Below are 17596 nucleotides of genomic sequence, written 5' to 3'. Positions count from 1 at the left end.
ACTGTAGTTATGCATTTTTAATATGTTCTGCAATTAATGCTGCAGCAAATAACATGGCGACTGTAGCAGAAATATATAAATATTTCATTTCAAGCTCTGTTTTTTACAAATTTTCACCTGACGTTCGTGGGTGGAAGCTTTCTATAAGATAAACCTTAAGTAACAATCAGTGTTTTTTTCGCATCGACCATGCACCCGGAGAAAGAGGAGGGTATTGGGATGTGGTCCCAGATTTTTACAGTATGTTTGATCATGGCAAGTGCAAAAGGAGACAGGTCGGGTTTAATCCATATAAGATTCGTCAATCCCAATCCAGCAATGTACCGGCACCAGCACCAGTTTACAATAACGGTCCGACCAGTGAAAACCTGGTGAACGGCAAACCTTGCCGGAATCCCTGCAAAATTTCCAGCCTGAGCCTGATTTCAAATACAGATACCAGTGTTATGGATTACAGGTAGCATACGGTATATATATATAGCATAATTATTATAGGTTACAGGTAGCATAAGGTACATATATAGTATAATTATATGTTTTAGTACAGCTTAGAGCAGCGTTTCCCAAATGGTGGGTCGCGACCCAGCACCGGGCCACGGAACCAGAATTGCCGGGTCGCAGCGAGGCTGGCCGCGCGGTGTGTCCCGTCCCCCCCACTCAAGTTGAAAAAAATGGCGGCGATTCGCCCCGCGGTCCCGAACGCTTGCGCAGGTCAAGCAGGGCCCGCTCCCTTCCTCCCCCCCGCTCCCAACGTGGGACGGAGGAGAAAGTACCAGCTCCTCTACGGCCTGCACGTTACGTGGGACAGAGGGGGAAGTACAAGCTCCTGCGGACCGCTTCCCCCCGCGGCCAGCTTCCCGAGCTCACCTCCCGTGGCACCCCCTCCCGAGCACACCTCCCATGTGTGTGTGTATCAGTGTCTGTGTGTGTGTATCAGTGTCAGTGTGTGTATCAGTGTCTGTGTGTGTATCAGTGTCTGTGTGTGTGTGTGTGTGTGTGTGTGTGTGTGTGTGTGTGTGTGTGTGTGTGTGTGTGTGTGTGTGTGTGTGTGTGGCAGTGTGTGTGTGTGGCAGTGTGTGTGTGTGGCAGTGTGTGTGTGTGGCAGTGTCTGTGTGTGTGGCAGTGTCTGTGTGTGTAGCAGTGTCTGTGTGTGTAGCAGTGTCTGTGTGTGTAGCAGTGTCTGTGTGTGTAGCAGTGTCTGTGTGTGTAGCAGTGTCTCTGTGTGTGTAGCAGTGTCTCTGTGTGTGTAGCAGTGTCTCTGTGTGTGTAGCAGTGTCTCTGTGTGTGTAGATAGTGTCTCTGTGTGTGTAGCAGTGTCTCTGTGTGTGTAGCAGTGTCTCGGTGTGTGTAGCAGTGTCTGTGTGTGTGTAGCAGTGTCTGTGTGTGTAGCAGTGTCTCTGTGTGTGTAGCAGTGTCTCTGTGTGTGTAGCAGTGTGTCTGTGTCTGTAGCAGTGTGTGTGTGTGTGTATCAGTGTCTGTGTGTGTATCAGTGTCTGTGTGTGTGTGTGTGTGTGTGTAGCAGTGTGTGTGTAGCAGTGTGTGTGTGTGTGTGTGTGTAGCAGTGTCTCTGTGTGTGTAGCAGTGTCTCTGTGTGTGTAACAGTGTCTCTGTGTGTGTAGCAGTGTCTCTGTGTGTGTAGCAGTGCCTCTGTGTGTGTAGCAGTGCCTCTGTGTGTGTAGCAGTGCCTCTGTGTGTGTAGCAGTGTCTCTGTGTGTGTAGCAGTGTCTGTGTGTGTATCAGTGTCTGTGTGTGTATCAGTGTCTGTGTGTGTATCAGTGTCTGTGTGTGTGTATCAGTGTGTGTATCAGTGTCTGTGTGTGTGTGTATCAGTGTGTGTGTGTGTGTGTGTGTGTGTGTGTGTGTGTGTGTGTGTGTGTGTGTGGCAGTGTCTGTGTGTGTGGCAGTGTCTCTGTGTGTGTAGCAGTGTCTCTGTGTGTGTAGCAGTGTCTCTGTGTGTGTAGCAGTGTCTCTGTGTGTGTAGCAGTGTCTCTGTGTGTGTAGCAGTGTCTCTGTGTGTGTAGCAGTGTCTCTGTGTGTGTAGCAGTGTCTGTGTGTGTATCAGTGTCTGTGTGTGTGTGTGTGTATCAGTGTCTGTGTGTGTGTAGCAGTGTCTGTGTCTGTGTGTGTGTAGCAGTGTCTGTGTGTGTAACAGTGTCTCTGTGTGTGTATCAGTGTGTATACATCAGTGTGTGTGTGTATCAGTGTCTCTGTGTGGCTGTGTGCGTGTGTCAGTGGCTGCGTGTGTGTATCAGTGTGTGTGTCAGTGGCTGTGTGTGTGTGTGTATCAGTGGCTGTGTGTGTGTGTGTATCAGTGGCTGTATGTGTGTGTATATCAGTGGCTGTGTGTGTGTCTGTGCAGGCCCTATAGGCCAGTATAGGCGATAACATTTTTAGTGGGTCACGAAGGAGAAGTTCAACAATAACTGGGTCACGGAAAAAAAAGTTTGGGAAACCCTGGCTTAGAGTATACTGTCATAATATTAACTACTTTTTCTTGCCTTGGAAATAATATCAGTTACCAGAAGTTTTTCAGATAGAATTTCTTTGATCTACCGAGAAATGGCCAGGATGTATTGTTGTAACATATGTCGTTGAGAGGCAGGTATTTAGCATAAAGGAGAAGTTACTTGAACTGTAAGCACCCTGTGGTTAAACTGTAATGCCAGTAAGACAAGTCAGCAGCCACAGAGAATGATCACGTACCACACGTACGAAATGGATAATAAAAGGTTAGCGTAAGGCCATGTTAGACAGAACCGAGTAGCAAGCCACACTGAGATGAAACTTACTGAGACTGGCGTGACATATAATAATATCTTTGGGTTCGTGAGTATGACAGGCATACTAAGTAAATAATCTCTGCATAGGTAGATATGGATTGTTAGCTTATATTTTGCTATCTTATTGTTAGCTTATTTTCTTTGCTATTTTGCTTATGATGTTTTCTTGTTATTTTGTTGTATTACAATAAACAACAAACCTTATCTTATACAGACTGAGTGACCTTTCTTTATAATAATCTCACAATACCCTGACAGAAAAAGGGCGTGGGACTGTGTTCTGCAGGTGAAACATCGTGATGAGTGCTCCTGTTTAGGGCAGAATATAACTTATGAGGCATTACCTGGGAGAAAAGGGTTTTGCATCGTGCCCAGATTACCAGCAAGCTTGCTTGTACCAAAAATATTTCCAGTTCATCAGCTGTCAACTACAGGTGTAGCAGGCTAGCTGTCACCTGTCAACTATAATGCAGACTACGGGAGTGACAGTGGCTCATCTCCACCCGTTTGGCAAAGGTTATAATGAAGGTAAATATAATCTACAATACAGTAATAAGTTTAAAGATGCAGTTCAAGCTGCCGTGTTTAAAAAAAAGTATTATAAAACAATATGTGCATCAATACAATATGCACACAGAAAAGTGATTAGCTACAGTAAACTGCAAATCGGTCCGTTCTCCTGTAATCAATCGCTTTGCTCAGGGTTATTTCATTAAATTCTTGCACAATTATTGAAAATGTAGTTCTGCAATATGATTGAGCAGTTACTACAGTAGATACAGTACAATAGTAGATACAGTACAATTGATGGACAGCTAGGGAGAGGGCGTTGCTCAAGAGCCAGAGCCTATCAGAAGTTTGTTCTCATTTTACAGACACACATGTAGGATATTGCTTGAACTGCTGCTTTAATTCCCAATGACGCGACTTGACGCATGAGCAATACCGGAAATCATAGCATCATTTTTTCCCCCAGAAAATAAACTTTGACATCAAGCGGCAAAAGGCAAAAGGAAGAATTTTGATGGACCTCTAATACTGCTTTTTTAAAACATTGCTTGCGCATTGTGAATTTTTATTGATTCATATTCAATACTTTTTTATTAACGTTGTATTTGTTTGCATTTTGCAGTATAATTACAGTAGACTTGCATGTGTAATTAACTCTGCTAAGAAACCCCCAAAATAAAAATGTATATCTTTTATTCTATATGTAGTATTCAATACTTTCAACTTTTGCTAAGCTTGCTCTTCTTTTCATACTGTTTTTATTTTATGCGCATGCGTGTATCTCATTGGAACTTTGTTGAAACACATATGCGTGTCATCACATTTAGGCGCATGCGTGTATGTCTTTGAACTACTGTACAGGTACAGGTATAATCCTGCACACCCGGATGAGTGTGATACTGTAAATCCTTCTTGGGGATTTGGCGAGAATGACTGACTCCACATTCAATGTAAATTTCAAGTCAGAAAAAAAGAGAGACATCCCTTTTTTTCCCCTCGACATGGGCTTAAACATTTTTGCCATTCTTACAATCACTAGCTTTTTAATTCTACAGTCATGTACAGTATACTGTACTTTATGAGGTGGGTGGCATACTGTAATTTTTATTTGGGGGTGGGGGTGTTCAAATGATTCTCATGAATTTAAAGAAGGAACAATTTTATTTGTACAGGATAATCAAGGAAAATGAATAATACAAAAATACAGCAGGTCGTCTTTTCTTCAAAATGTACAATCTTGTCTTTATCTTCTTCGTAATGTCAAGCATTGCATTCTGTAGTTCTTTTGTCTTTGAGAGAGAGGGGGATTTGGGCAAATTACTGACTGTTACTCCAGTATTCACACTGTAAAATATGTTTGCACATCCCCCCCCCCCTTCCTGTCGTGCTGCAGCTCTGAAAAGAAAAACAATTTCGCCAGGATTAGTGCATTAAAGGCAGTGAGTATTTCACAATATTGGGCTATAACTACTGTCTAACTATACAGGAAGGCCGCTGAGACCGCGCTGTTTCCCCTCTGGGACCAGAGCTGTGATTGGTTGGAATTTGTGACGCGGTACACGTCACTGTGTTCCGCCTGTCGATGCATGGAGTTCCCCCTCTCTGCTGTGCTGATTGGAGGTTGAGACGCGCAGTACCCAAGAGCTGTAACTGCTGGAGAAAGCGGATCTCGATTGATATTCTTCTACTCCCTCACCAACTCTGGCTATCCCATTCCTTGGAGGAGCAGAGATGTGAGGGTGAACAATTTCGGCATCTGTGGCCATATCGTAGCCTGTGAAGGAAGACGTGGTGCCTTCTGTGGATCCTGTGCAACAGTCGTGGGAGCGCCTTATCCATTACTGGTTTTTCTACTGTGACAAAAGTACCCTTTTGCCATGTACCTTTCATCCAGGGATCACGACTTTCACCACTTCCAGGTAGCGGAGACAGTCTTCTGACACAGAGGTGAAAATAAAGCTTTGGCCTGTTTATTTTGCCATTAAGATGTTACAGCAGATAACATGAATAAATCAAAACAAACAAAAGTCCTTGCTCCACTGAGCACAAAACACCGCTCTCTTAGTACAAGCTTCTCTAAAAACAAATTGGTCAGCTCACAGGCAGGCTTTAACAGCTGCTCATCTTCATTAGCAGTTGCAGCTGTGTGAGACCAGGGAGAGCTAAAAGTCCCGGTCTGGATTCTACCTGGTAAGTCTCCAAAACGTGGAGTGGAGCACTGGTCCACCCTACTCTCCAAGTGCTCTGCCCCAGGGACCCAATAGGAGGTGAAAAAATCCAAAATTACACACTGCATCTCCCTGGGGCTTCATTTTGGCAGAAACCCTGCAATAATTGAGGGGCAACATATACACTTTCCACTACCATCCCATTATATCTGTCACAATACCTACAGTATCGACACAGCTTATTCTAACAAAAGCCACCGGTTGACCGGGGCTTACTCTAGACCGCGCACCGCCGCATCTCCTCCGTGCACCCCCTCCGCTCACATGGCGTTTTGCTCCCCCTTCCCAACCCCCTAGCTACTCCTGCTGTGCGCCTCTGCTTCCCCGCACCCCCGCTTACCTCACTTCAAACCTTCAGGGGTGTCGGGGAAGCCGGGAAAGCTGGGGAATCCGGGCACGCACGTGACAGTGACGTCACAGTGATGCGCAGACAGGCCGCGTCTCCACGCTGCCCGCACGCATCCTGCCGTGCGGCTTTTGTTAGAATAAGCTGTGCCGGGACAGTACATGCCTATATAGTATTTCTATTCTGCACGTGCATATTTTACCTTCCATATACAAATTATATTTTTACATACTACACCATAAGGGTCTTGCGCTTTCTTCTTTTTCTCTTTATCTAGCTGGCGTTTTCTTGACCTCAGCCTTTCCAGTAAACCTGCAGACCCTCTACTTGTAAAGAGATGTTTATTATTATATATACAGGTATATTTGCACTGTGGTGTTATTTGTCTAGGTCACATACACAGTATTTTACTCACTAATATATGTTAAACTTCAGCTGCTTATCTGTGGTTTCATATATTTTTCACATTTTTGCAGTATAGGTCTAGTATGACCATTTAATTATAATTAATTTTTACACATTTTTGATGTGCTTGGACATTTTCTATATACCCAATGTCTCAGCCACAATGGTGCCCTTCTCACTGCCATTGAAAGTGCCATGAGTCTTGCTGATCTGTTCTCAACTTTATGTCTGTGAGAGCACTCGGTATCAATCCTCTCATTGTATCCTTCTTGAGTGTTTCTTCCATGTACTGTAAGCTGCTCCGATGTGCATGGCTCTGGATAGGGATGTTATTGCTACTGTTGGTTTGCATACTGAAAAATACTTTCCTATAACACACTCCATTTTTCAGTCCATAGCGTCTTTGAAGGATACAGCTCCTCGACATGCAACTTCATTTTTCTAGCAATCCTTGTGATTGCAGCGTAAACTTTAGGAGGGCTTCCCAAAAACCTGACCAATTTTTCTCAATAGAAATCATCCCAGCAAATCTTTTAAGAGCAAGCAATTTCTTGTCTGGCTGTGTCCACTCAGCCTCCATCACCCCCTTTATAACCTTGTGCAGGGGAAAATATCTCATCTTCCTTTGTGAGCCCATGAATAATTTCTTACTTCATGCGTTATTCTTCTGTGTCTTGTAACTCCAGTATTTACCTCATTGTCTTAATTAAGGGGTCTACAAGGTCTAAATTAAAATCCAAATCTTCATCTAACCCCACCTGTTTGGATGAACCCCAATATTTGCCCCCGAATGTTGCTGAAATACATCTGACCCCTCTGAAAAAGAGTCTTCTTGTCTAGACTTGTTTGTGACTGTGACCTTTTGGGAGACTGCTTGCTTGCATGCTCAATCGGCACTCTTTTCCTGGTTTTCTAAGTGCCTCCTCATACCACAAGCATAATAGAGGAATTCCGTCACTGTCGCGCCTATGACGTCATCGCACATGCCGCTTGTAGACATGGTGACCACTTCCGATCCTCAGCACTCACGTGGGATGCCATTACCAGCCCTATAAGGCCTACCCTGGCCTTGTGTTTCACTGATTGTGTTCCAGAACACAGACACCGGCAGATGCTTCAGGGGGGAGAGGCTGACGACTCCTGAATTGAACTGCACGATGAGTCCTATTTCAAAATAACAAAACCTACTGCTACGCTGTAGGAAAGAGAAAATACTGTTCTTGCATGTAAGATGAGGGCCTTATATACAGTACTAGTACCTACAGAAGAGTTTTCTGTCCTACAGCGGTTACAGGGGAGGAGCTATCAAATTTGGTACCCACTGCCATGTGTAAAACAGTAAAACACATTAAGTAGAATATGTATTAAATATGAGAAAGTCAATGAAATAAGAAAATGTCATTGGTATTGAATGATTTGAGCAGGTGAAGTTAAAGATGAGATTGTACCAAGTGCTGAGCAAATAGCTCAGGAGATGGAAAGCCTTGAAGGTACCAGCACAGGTGAGTAAAACACGTGTGAAGAAAGGAGATCAGAGCCCATATTTCCCCCATGTGCAGAGAAAAATGATTACAATTCAAATTTTTGTGTAGGATTGTACTCAAGGAAATTATGTCGTGCATCAGTATTAAAAGTAATTAGGAAAAATTCCTTCGGATTCCTTATTTTAACCTTTAGAATACTCTAATAATATATCTGCTACGGCATACCTGTTATGCCATACTTTAGGTCCTCGTGTCATTCCAGGTAAATCCTCCTTAATATGCTAGTTTTCGCTGGGTTTATCAGAGCCCCCTCTGCTTCTGTTTGTCACTCTGGTTGAGATCCCCGGACATGTGATTGCTACCAATGGGGATCGTGACACCGGGAAGTCCTGTGGCCCATCTTTAGGAGAATCACCTTTCCCTTACAGGGTGGTGATATTATTTAGAAGCATGGAGAGGAGCCTTTTTTTTTCTTTTTCTTTTGTTTTCATATTCAAGTTCTGAATTGTCTTTGTAATGATTACACATAGAGAGAGGACACCCAATACATAGTGGCATAGAAAATATAACCAAACTCGAAAGTGTTGCAACCAAAAAGCCAACACCCCTCATTGTCAAATGATGCTCATAGTGAATGAAATGTTAGATTATACTGTTATGATACACTCACTGTGCATTTCCTTCCAACAGATGGATCCACAAGCAGGATCCACACTGCAGCGTGTTCAACAGATAGGACAATGGAAAATATCAATTTCCCCTCAGAGGGGAAGTGTCATAAATGCAATGAATGTGGGAGACACTTTGCTAACAAATCTCATCTTATTGTACATCACAAAACACACACAGGAGAGAAGCCTCATAAATGCAAGGAATGTGGGAAACACTTCACTCGCAAATCTAAACTTGTTGCGCCTCAGAAAACACACACAGGAGAGAAGCCTCACAAATGCAATGAATGTGGGAAACAGTTTACTTTCAAATCTGATCTTATTGTACATCAGAAAACACACAGGAGAGAAGCCTCATAATTGCAATGAATGTGGGAAACCGTTTGCTTACAAATCCAGTCTTCTTGAACATCAGAAAATGCACACAGGAGAGAAGCCTCATAAATGCAAGGAATATGGGAAACACTTCAATCGCAAATCTAATCTTGTTGCGCATCAGAGAATACACACAGGAGAGAAGCCGCATAAATTCAATGAATGTGGGAAACACTTCAATCTCAAATCTAATCTTGTTGCGCATCAGAGAATACACACAGGAGAGAAGCCTCATAAATGCAATGAATGTGGGAAACACTTCACCCGCAAATATCATCTTGTTGAACATCTTAGAGCACACAGAAGAGAAGCCTTATAAATGCAATGAATGTGGGAAACACTTCGCTTTCAAATGTAGTCTTATTGTACATCAGAAAACACACAAGAGAGAGTGTGTAATGACTGTGGCAAATGGTTTACTCACAAATATACAATTGTGTGAAAAAGAAAGTACACCCTCTTTGAATTCTATGGTTTTACATATCAGGACATAATAACAATCATCTGTTCCTTAGCAGGTCTAAAAATTAGGTAAATACAACCTCAGATGACACACATGGCAAATTACACCGTGTCATGATTTATTTAACAAAAATAAAGCCAAAATGGAGAAGCCATGTGTGAAAAACTAAGTACACCTTTACTGCTTCCATAGGAATTAAGATGCTATGTATTGACAAAAACAAACACAAATGCCCAAAGCTACTTCCAATGTGACAAAAATACACAGTGCAATACCTATATATTCCCTTGAAAAAGGGTAATTTAGTTTAACCCTTTGGCCAAAGCATTGTAAGCCTGCGAGCCACATCAAGGCAGACCCTGTTCGCAGGTCCTAACACTCCCTGGGTTAAAATTCTTGTAAACCTGTATAATTACAGTAAGAAAGATCTACATTGGATCTGTCATAACCTGGCAAAATGAAACTGACCTGCCAACTTGGAAAGTGGGGAGGGGCAAGCTTAAACATTGGGGGGAAGGGGCCACCACTCTTCCAAAAGCAGCTGAGACCAGCTGCACATAGTTAATATGCACACAAATACCCAACAAGATCTGAGAAACCCCAACCATTCCACATATTATATATATGTATACAAGTGTCAAAAGGAGTGCTAGCGGGCGTGGCTAAATGTATACAACAAAAACAAACAAAAATGCCCAAGCTACTTCCAATGTGACAACAATACACTGTGCAATACCTATATATTCTCTTGTATACATTTAGCCAGGCCCACTAGCACTCCTTTTGACACACACACACACACACACACACACACACACACACACACACACACACACACACACACACACACACACACACACACACACACACACACACACACACACACACACACACACACACACACACACACACACATATATTTACTAGCTGATATACCCGGCGTTGCCCGGAGGCAGGGAGGGGGGGCGTGAAAGGCAGGGGGGTGTGTGAAAGGCAGGGGGGGGTGTGAAAGGCAGGGGGGGCGTGAAAGGCAGGGGGGGCGTGAAAGGCAGGGGGGGGCGTTAAAGGCAGGGTTGGCATGAAAGGCAGGGGGGGGCGTGAAAGGCAGGGGGGGCGTGAAAGGCAGGGGGGGCGTGAAAGGCAGGGGGGGCGTGAAAGGCAGCAGGGGCGTAAAAGGCAGGGTGGGGGCGTGAAAGGCAGGGGGGGCGTGAAAGGCAGGGGGGGGCATGAAAGGTAGGGGGGGCGTGAAAGGTAGGGGGGGCGTGAAAGGTAGGGGGGGCGTGAAAGGCAAGGGGGGCGTGAAAGGCAAGGGGGGTGTGAAAGGCAGGGGGGGGCGTGAAAGGCAGGGGGGACGTGAAAGGCAGGGGGGGCGTGAAAGGCAGGGGGGGCGTGAAAGGCAGGGGGGGCGTGAAAGGCAGGGGGGGCGTGAAAGGCAGGGGGGGGCGTGAAAGGCAGGGGGGGGCGTGAAAGGCAGGGGGGGGCGTGAAAGGCAGGGGGGGGCGTGAAAGGCAGGGGGGGCGTGAAAGGCAGGGGGGGCGTGAAAGGCAGGGGGGGCGTGAAAGGCAGGGGGGGCGTGAAAGGCGGGGGGGGCGTGAAAGGCAGGGGGGGTGTGAAAGGCAGGGGGGGGCGTGAAAGGCGGGGGGGGCGTGAAAGGCAGGGGGGGCGTGAAAGGCAGGGGGGCGTGAAAGGCAGGGGGGGTGTGAAAGGCAGGGGGGTGTGTGAAAGGCAGGGGGGGCGTGAAAGGCAGGGGGGGCGTGAAAGGCAGGGGGGGGCGTGAAAGGCAGGGGGGGGCGTGAAAGGCAGGGGGGGGCGTTAAAGGCGGGGGGGGCGTTAAAGGCGGGGGGGGGCGTGAAAGGCAGGGGGGGGCGTGAAAGGCAGGGGGGGGCATGAAAGGCAGGGGGGGTGAAAGGCAGGGGGGGGGTGAAAGGCAGGGGGGGGTGAAAGGCAGGGGGGGGTGAAAGGCAGGGGGGGGTGAAAGGCAGGGGGGGTGTGTGAAAGGCAGGGGGGGCATGAAAGGCAGGGGGGGCGTGAAAGGCAGGGGGGGGCGTGAAAGGCAGGGGGGGGCGTGAAAGGCAGGGGGGGCGTGAAAGGCAGGGGGGGTGAAAGGGGGGGGCGTGAAAGGCAGGGGGGGCGTGAAAGGCAGGGGGGGTGAAAGGTGGGGGGGCGGGGGCGTGAAAGGCAGGGGGTGGGGGCGTGAAAGGCAGGGGGTGGTGGGGGCGTGAAAGGCAGGGGGTGGTGGGGGCGTGAAAGGCAGGGGGGGTGAAAGGTGGGGGGGGGTGAAAGGTGGGGGGGGCGGGGCCTGAAAGGCAGGGGGGTGGGGGCGTGAAAGGCAGGGGGTGGTGGGGGCGTGAAAGGCACGGGGGGCGTGAAAGGCAGGGGGGGCGTGAAAGGCAGGGTGGTGCGTGAAAGGCAGGGGGGGCGTGAAAGGCAGGGGGGGCGTGAAAGGCAGGGGGGGGCGTGAAAGGCAGGGGGGGGCGTGAAAGGCAGGGGGGGGCGTGAAAGGCAGGGGGGGTGAAAGGCAGGGGGGGGGGTGAAAGGCAGGGGGGGGTGAAAGGCAAGGGGGGTGTGTGAAAGGCAGGGGGGCATGAAAGGCAGGGGGGGCGTGAAAGGCAGGGGGGGCGTGAAAGGCAGGGGGGGCGTGAAAGGCAGGGGGGGGCGTGAAAGGCAGGGGGGGCGTGAAAGGCAGGGGGCGTGAAAGGCAGGGGGGGTGAAAGGGGGGGGCGTGAAAGGCAGGGGGTGTGTGAAAGGCAGGGGGGGTGAAAGGTGGGGGGGCGGGGGCGTGAAAGGCAGGGGGGTGGGGGCGTGAAAGGCAGGGGGTGGTGGGGGCGTGAAAGGCAGGGGGTGGTGAGGGCGTGAAAGGCAGGGGGGGTGAAAGGTGGGGGGGGGTGAAAGGTGGGGGGGCGGGGCCTGAAAGGCAGGGGGGTGGGGGCGTGAAAGGCAGGGGGTGGTGGGGGCGTGAAAGGCACGGGGGGCGTGAAAGGCAGGGGGGGCGTGAAAGGCAGGGTGGTGCGTGAAAGGCAGGGGGGGCGTGAAAGGCAGGGGGGGCGTGAAAGGCAGGGGAGGCGTGAAAGGCAGGGGGGCGTGAAAGGCAGGGGGGGCGTGAAAGGCAGGGGGGGCGTGAAAGGCAGGGGGGGGTGAAAGGCAGGGGGGGGCGACACACACACACAGTGTCCCCCCCACACACACACACACAGTGTCCCCCCCACACACACACACACAGTGTCCCCCACACACACACACACACAGTGTCCCACACACACACACACAGTCTCCCACACACACACACACAGTGTCACACACACACACACACAGTGTCCCACACACACACAAACAGTGTCACACACACACACACACACACACAGTGACACACACACACACACACACACACACACGTCACCTAGAGCGACACACACGCGACACCTACCATTATTTCCGGGCGCCGCCATCTTCTCACTCGGCGCCGCGAGGGAGGAAGGGGGTCATTCCGGGCGCCGCCATCTTAGGCGCCGCGAGGGAGGAAGGGGTCCTTCCGGGCGCCGCCATCTTAGGCGCCGTGAGGCAGCTGCAGCCTGCCTGGCCACTGCCTGTTCCCCCGCCGGGGAGGGAGAGGTGAGCGGACCACAGGGAGGTAGGGAGAGGTGAGCGGAGCGCCGGGAGGGAGAGGTGAGCGGAGCGCCAGGAGGGAGGGAGAGGGGAGCGGAGAGCCGAGAGGGAGGGAGAGGTGAGCGAAGCGCAGGGAGGGAGGGAGAGGTGAGCGGAGCGCCGGGAGGGAGGGAGAGGTGAGCGGAGCACCGGGAGAGAGGGAGAGGTGAGCGGAGCGCAGGGAGGGAGAGATGAGCGCCGGGGGGGAGAGATGAGCGCCGGGAGGGAGAGATGAGCGCCGGGAGGGAGAGATGAGCGCCGGGAGGGAGAGATGAGCGGAGCGCCGGGAGGGAGAGATGAGCGCCGGGAGGGAGAGATGAGTGCCGGGAGGGAGAGATGAGCGACAGGAGGGAGAGATGAGCGCCGGGAGGGAGAGATGAGTGCCGGGAGGGAGAGATGAGCGCCGGGAGGGAGAGAGAGATGAGCGCCGAGAGGTGTGTGTGTGTGTGTGTGTGTGTGTGTGTGTGTGTGTGTGTGTGTGTGTGTGTGTGTGTGTGTGTGTGTGTGTGTGGCCGAGGGGGAAGAGAGTGGCAGTTGGGTGACGTCAGACCCACCAATCTGATTGGCCAGAGGCTGAGGACCAATCAGATTCACCACAGCTAGTACCAACCATTCGATTTTATATATTAAGATATATATATATATATATATATATATATATATATATATATATATATATATATATATATACACATATATATATACATATATATACAGGATAATAAATAACTTGCCAGTAGGTTATAATAAGCACAGGTAAATGCAATGCAAAAAACAATATCTGGAATGCTGGAGTAAATTTCCCCTTTTAAAACAGCTTTCTGCTCTAGCCTCCTCACCACTCCAAGTTTAAGTCTCTGGACGAAACGCGTAGGAGTGGGAGCGCTAGGCAGGACCCCTGGATGATTCTCTTCATGGAGTACACGTAATTATACTGCAGAACACACTTGTTTTATTTTTGGAAGTATATCACCTAGTAGCATTCCTTCAGTGAGCTGGCTAATGGACTTTGCGCAATATTGAACATCACATGCATCAGGTTGTGCCTCTGATATACACTCTATGAGGCTAGCTGTCTGCCCAGTGATACTATGTATCTAATGCATGCCTGAGAGAATTATTGAGCATCAATCTATTCCACACCTTGGGAGTTGACTTATACTTTGCTCTCATGGGCTTTATTTACTCTTTGAGTATTGTTTTGATAGCATTTTGTGACAGGCAGCAGCTGTTTTTTCTGTGTGCAGAGTTTATCACAAATTTACTCCAGCATTCCGGACATTGGTTTTTGCATTGTATTTACCTGTGCTTATTATGACCTACAGACCAGTTATTTATTGTCCTGTGGATCCAGGTGACTTTGTGCATGTTACTATATAGGATTGGTGACTACGGTGTTAGTTTACCCTCCCACTACATCAGTGTTTTCTGCAGTGCCCGTGTCAGGGGTCCATGCCATATTTTAATTATTCTGCACTCTTTTGTTTTTATGTTCATGTGTCAGCTAATAAATTGTTATTTTCATTGTTGGTACACCCGAGTGCTCTCAACAGGTTTCTTTTTTCTCGTGTTGTTCTATTATCATTGGCCCGTGAGCACCGCCGGACGTAGTAGTCATACTGTTATATACTGGCTTATGGTGACCGCTTAAATTATTAGAGTGGACGCGACATTATTCTTTTCTTTTTGCACACACATATATATATATCATATGTAGTAATGGTTGGGGTTTCTGAGAGCTTGTTGTGTATTTGTGTGTATATTAACTTTGATTAATTGATCATCAGCAAGTGTGACCACCTCTATAAAAGCCAAAGTTTTAACAGTTTGCTGGTCTGGAGCATTCAGGTGTGTGTTAACACAATGCCAAGGAGGAAAGACATCAGCAATGATCTTAGAGAAGCAATTGTTGCTGCCCATCAATCTGGGAAGGGTTATAAGGCCATTTCCAAACAATTTAAAGTCCATCATTCTACAGTGAAACAGATTATTCAAAAGTGGAAAACATTCAAGACAGTTGCCAATGTTCCCCGGAGTGGACGTCCCAGCAAATTCACCCCAAGGTCAGACCGTGCAATGCTCAGAGAAATTGCAAAAAACCTAAGAGTTAAATCTCAGACTCTACAGGCCTCCAGTTAGCATGTTAAAGTTCATGACAGTACAATTAGAAAAAGACTGAGTATGGTTTGTTTGGAAGGGTTGCCAGGAGAAAGCCTCTTCTCTCAAAAAAGAATGTGGCAGCACGGCTTAGGTTTGCAAAGTTGCATCTGAACAAACCACAAGACTTCTGGAACAATGTCCTTTGGACAGACGAGACCAAAGTGGAGATGTTTGGCCATAATGCACAGCGCCACGTTTGGCAAAAACCAAACACAGCATATCAGCACAAACACCTCATACCAGCTGTCAAGCACGGTGGTGGAGGGGTGATGATTTGGGCTTGTTTTGCAGCCACAGGACCTGGGAACCTTGCAGTCATTGAGTCGACCCTGAACTCCTCTGTATACCAAAATATTCTATAGTCAAATGGGAGGCCATCTGTCTGACAGCTAAAGCTTGACTGAAATTGGGTCATGCAACAGGACAATGATCCCAAGCACACCAGCAAATCTACAACAGAATGGTTTAAAAAGATAAGAATTAAGGTGTTGCAATGGCCCAGTCAAAGACCAGACCTCAACTTGATTGAAATGCTGTGGCTGGACCTTAAGAGAGCTGTGCATAAATAAATGCCCACAAACCTCAATGAACTGAAGCAATGTTGTTAAGAAGTGAACAAAACAAAGAAGATAACCCCTCCAAAAGCGCTAACCTACACTAAAAAATAGGTGCTAACAATAATGTGCTAAAACAATGATAAGTGCTCGTGCAACATCAAGGTAAATAACAAAGTGCTGTGGAAAAAGCAGCTAGGTGACAATAATGACAGGTTATTCCAAACCTGATATACACAGTGAACAAACAATAATAAAGTCCACAGCGCTAAAGTCCAAGATACCGTGATCTTTTAGGCAGTCTCTGGTCTTTAAGATGGTAGTTGGGCTCTGGTATAGATGCTCCAGATGGGATGATGTCCTTGATGTAGATGGATACACCGTCTGAAATAACAGATAACAGACACACCTGATTGCGCAGCGTATTTCAGCAATCAGAGCCCTATCTGAGACTGTGAAGAATCCTACTCACATAATAAACGCCAATATGTTCAGTGGAGAGGATCTGTGCTTACTCCCCTTCTACTCCGCTCCTCACACGAACCCCACGTGGAGACATCTTACTGGAGGCAACCTCTATCCTCAATGGCGTCAGGGATGATTTCGTTACGGCACCTCCACCGATATGTGACAGGAATAGGCACAATATAGTGTAGTATGAAGTGACCTTTATTTTCGAAAACACTATAAAAAGTATTAAAATACACTCACATGGTGCAATGATAGATCGTATTGCTCAAATTGCCGTCCGCAGCTTGCAATTCCTAGCGCCACGACGGAGAGGCTCACTGCACACAGACACGCTGTCGACTCGGCGTGTGATGTCAGTGCTACTGGAAACTCTCCCTGCGGCAGGACTACGAATGCTGGGATGGCTCAAAAGACTAAGCTCCTCCTCCCTACGCGTTTCGTGACACGTGGTCACTTCGTCACGAAACACGTAGGGAGGAGGATGGCGATTTTTGGTCGCTGCCGTCGCACCGTCCTTACTACTGTATAAGCGCTTGCGACGGCGACAATGCTTTTGTTTTCAGGCGATGTCGCGTCGCCGTCACTATAAGCGCAGCCTTATCGACATCGGATAATTCATACAAGAGAAAAGCCTTATGCTTGAACTTAGTGTGGGAATTGCTTTACTCACAGGTCAAATCTTCTTCAACACCAGACAACTCATACAGAAGAGAAATAATGTGTGCCATAAATGTGGGAAATACTTTGCTTCCAAATCGAATTTTACAGTATGTTAGAGAATACACAAAGGAGAGAGACTTACGTTCAATATTTTTAGGAAAGCCGCTTTTTATTGCATCAAAATTCACAATGTATTTTTTGCCTAAATGTGGGAAATGCTTTTCTGAAAACTCAAGTCTTACACACCAGACAAACTCATACAACAGAGAAGTGGAACTTCCCATGGCATATTATTTCCCCCTCACCTTGAAAGTCTTGTCACAAACCAGCGAAACACATGGAGTAGAAGCTGTGTGATTGTCCCACGTGGGAAAAACTTTATTGATAAAATATTTCTATGCATCAAAAAAGCCACACAAAATGAAAGACTTGCTGGTAAACCCACACATGGATCACAGAAAACCTGTTCATGATAGGAAACCCTGGAATTAGGTTTCTTTTCTAGAATGTTCAATTTGCACTTATTTTCTGCAAAAAATGTCCTGATTAACAAGAAACAAAGAAAATGTTTGGGAATTGTTTCCCTTTTTTATCTCAAAGTTGTAGATGCTGGGTTAGTCCTAGAGAAATGTAGATATTAGATTGGGGAAGCAATGTAAACTAAAATGTTATAATCTATGTAGAACTGTTATTATAGTTAATTATAGGCTAAAGCAGTAAAATTCAGGGCATTATTGAAAACCCTGCTCTCTGATTGGTTAAAATTCCGGGCATTATCCACAGTAATGCCCTGAATTTCAGCAGCTTGCAAAATGCAGTTTTCAATCTGTTTATTTCCAGCCAATCA

At 47.3% G+C, this 17596-nt stretch overlaps 1 pseudogene; it reads left to right on the top strand.

The window, feature by feature from the left end:
• Positions 1-8381: 8381 nt before the first annotated feature.
• LOC142471457 (uncharacterized) lies at positions 8382-16865 on the top strand (annotated as a pseudogene).
• Positions 16866-17596: the final 731 nt, after the last annotated feature.

Source organism: Ascaphus truei, chromosome 20, assembly GCF_040206685.1.
Source record: "Ascaphus truei isolate aAscTru1 chromosome 20, aAscTru1.hap1, whole genome shotgun sequence".
Taxonomy (NCBI): Eukaryota; Metazoa; Chordata; class Amphibia; order Anura; family Ascaphidae; genus Ascaphus; species Ascaphus truei.
This window is presented reverse-complemented; position numbering and strand designations above follow the sequence as displayed.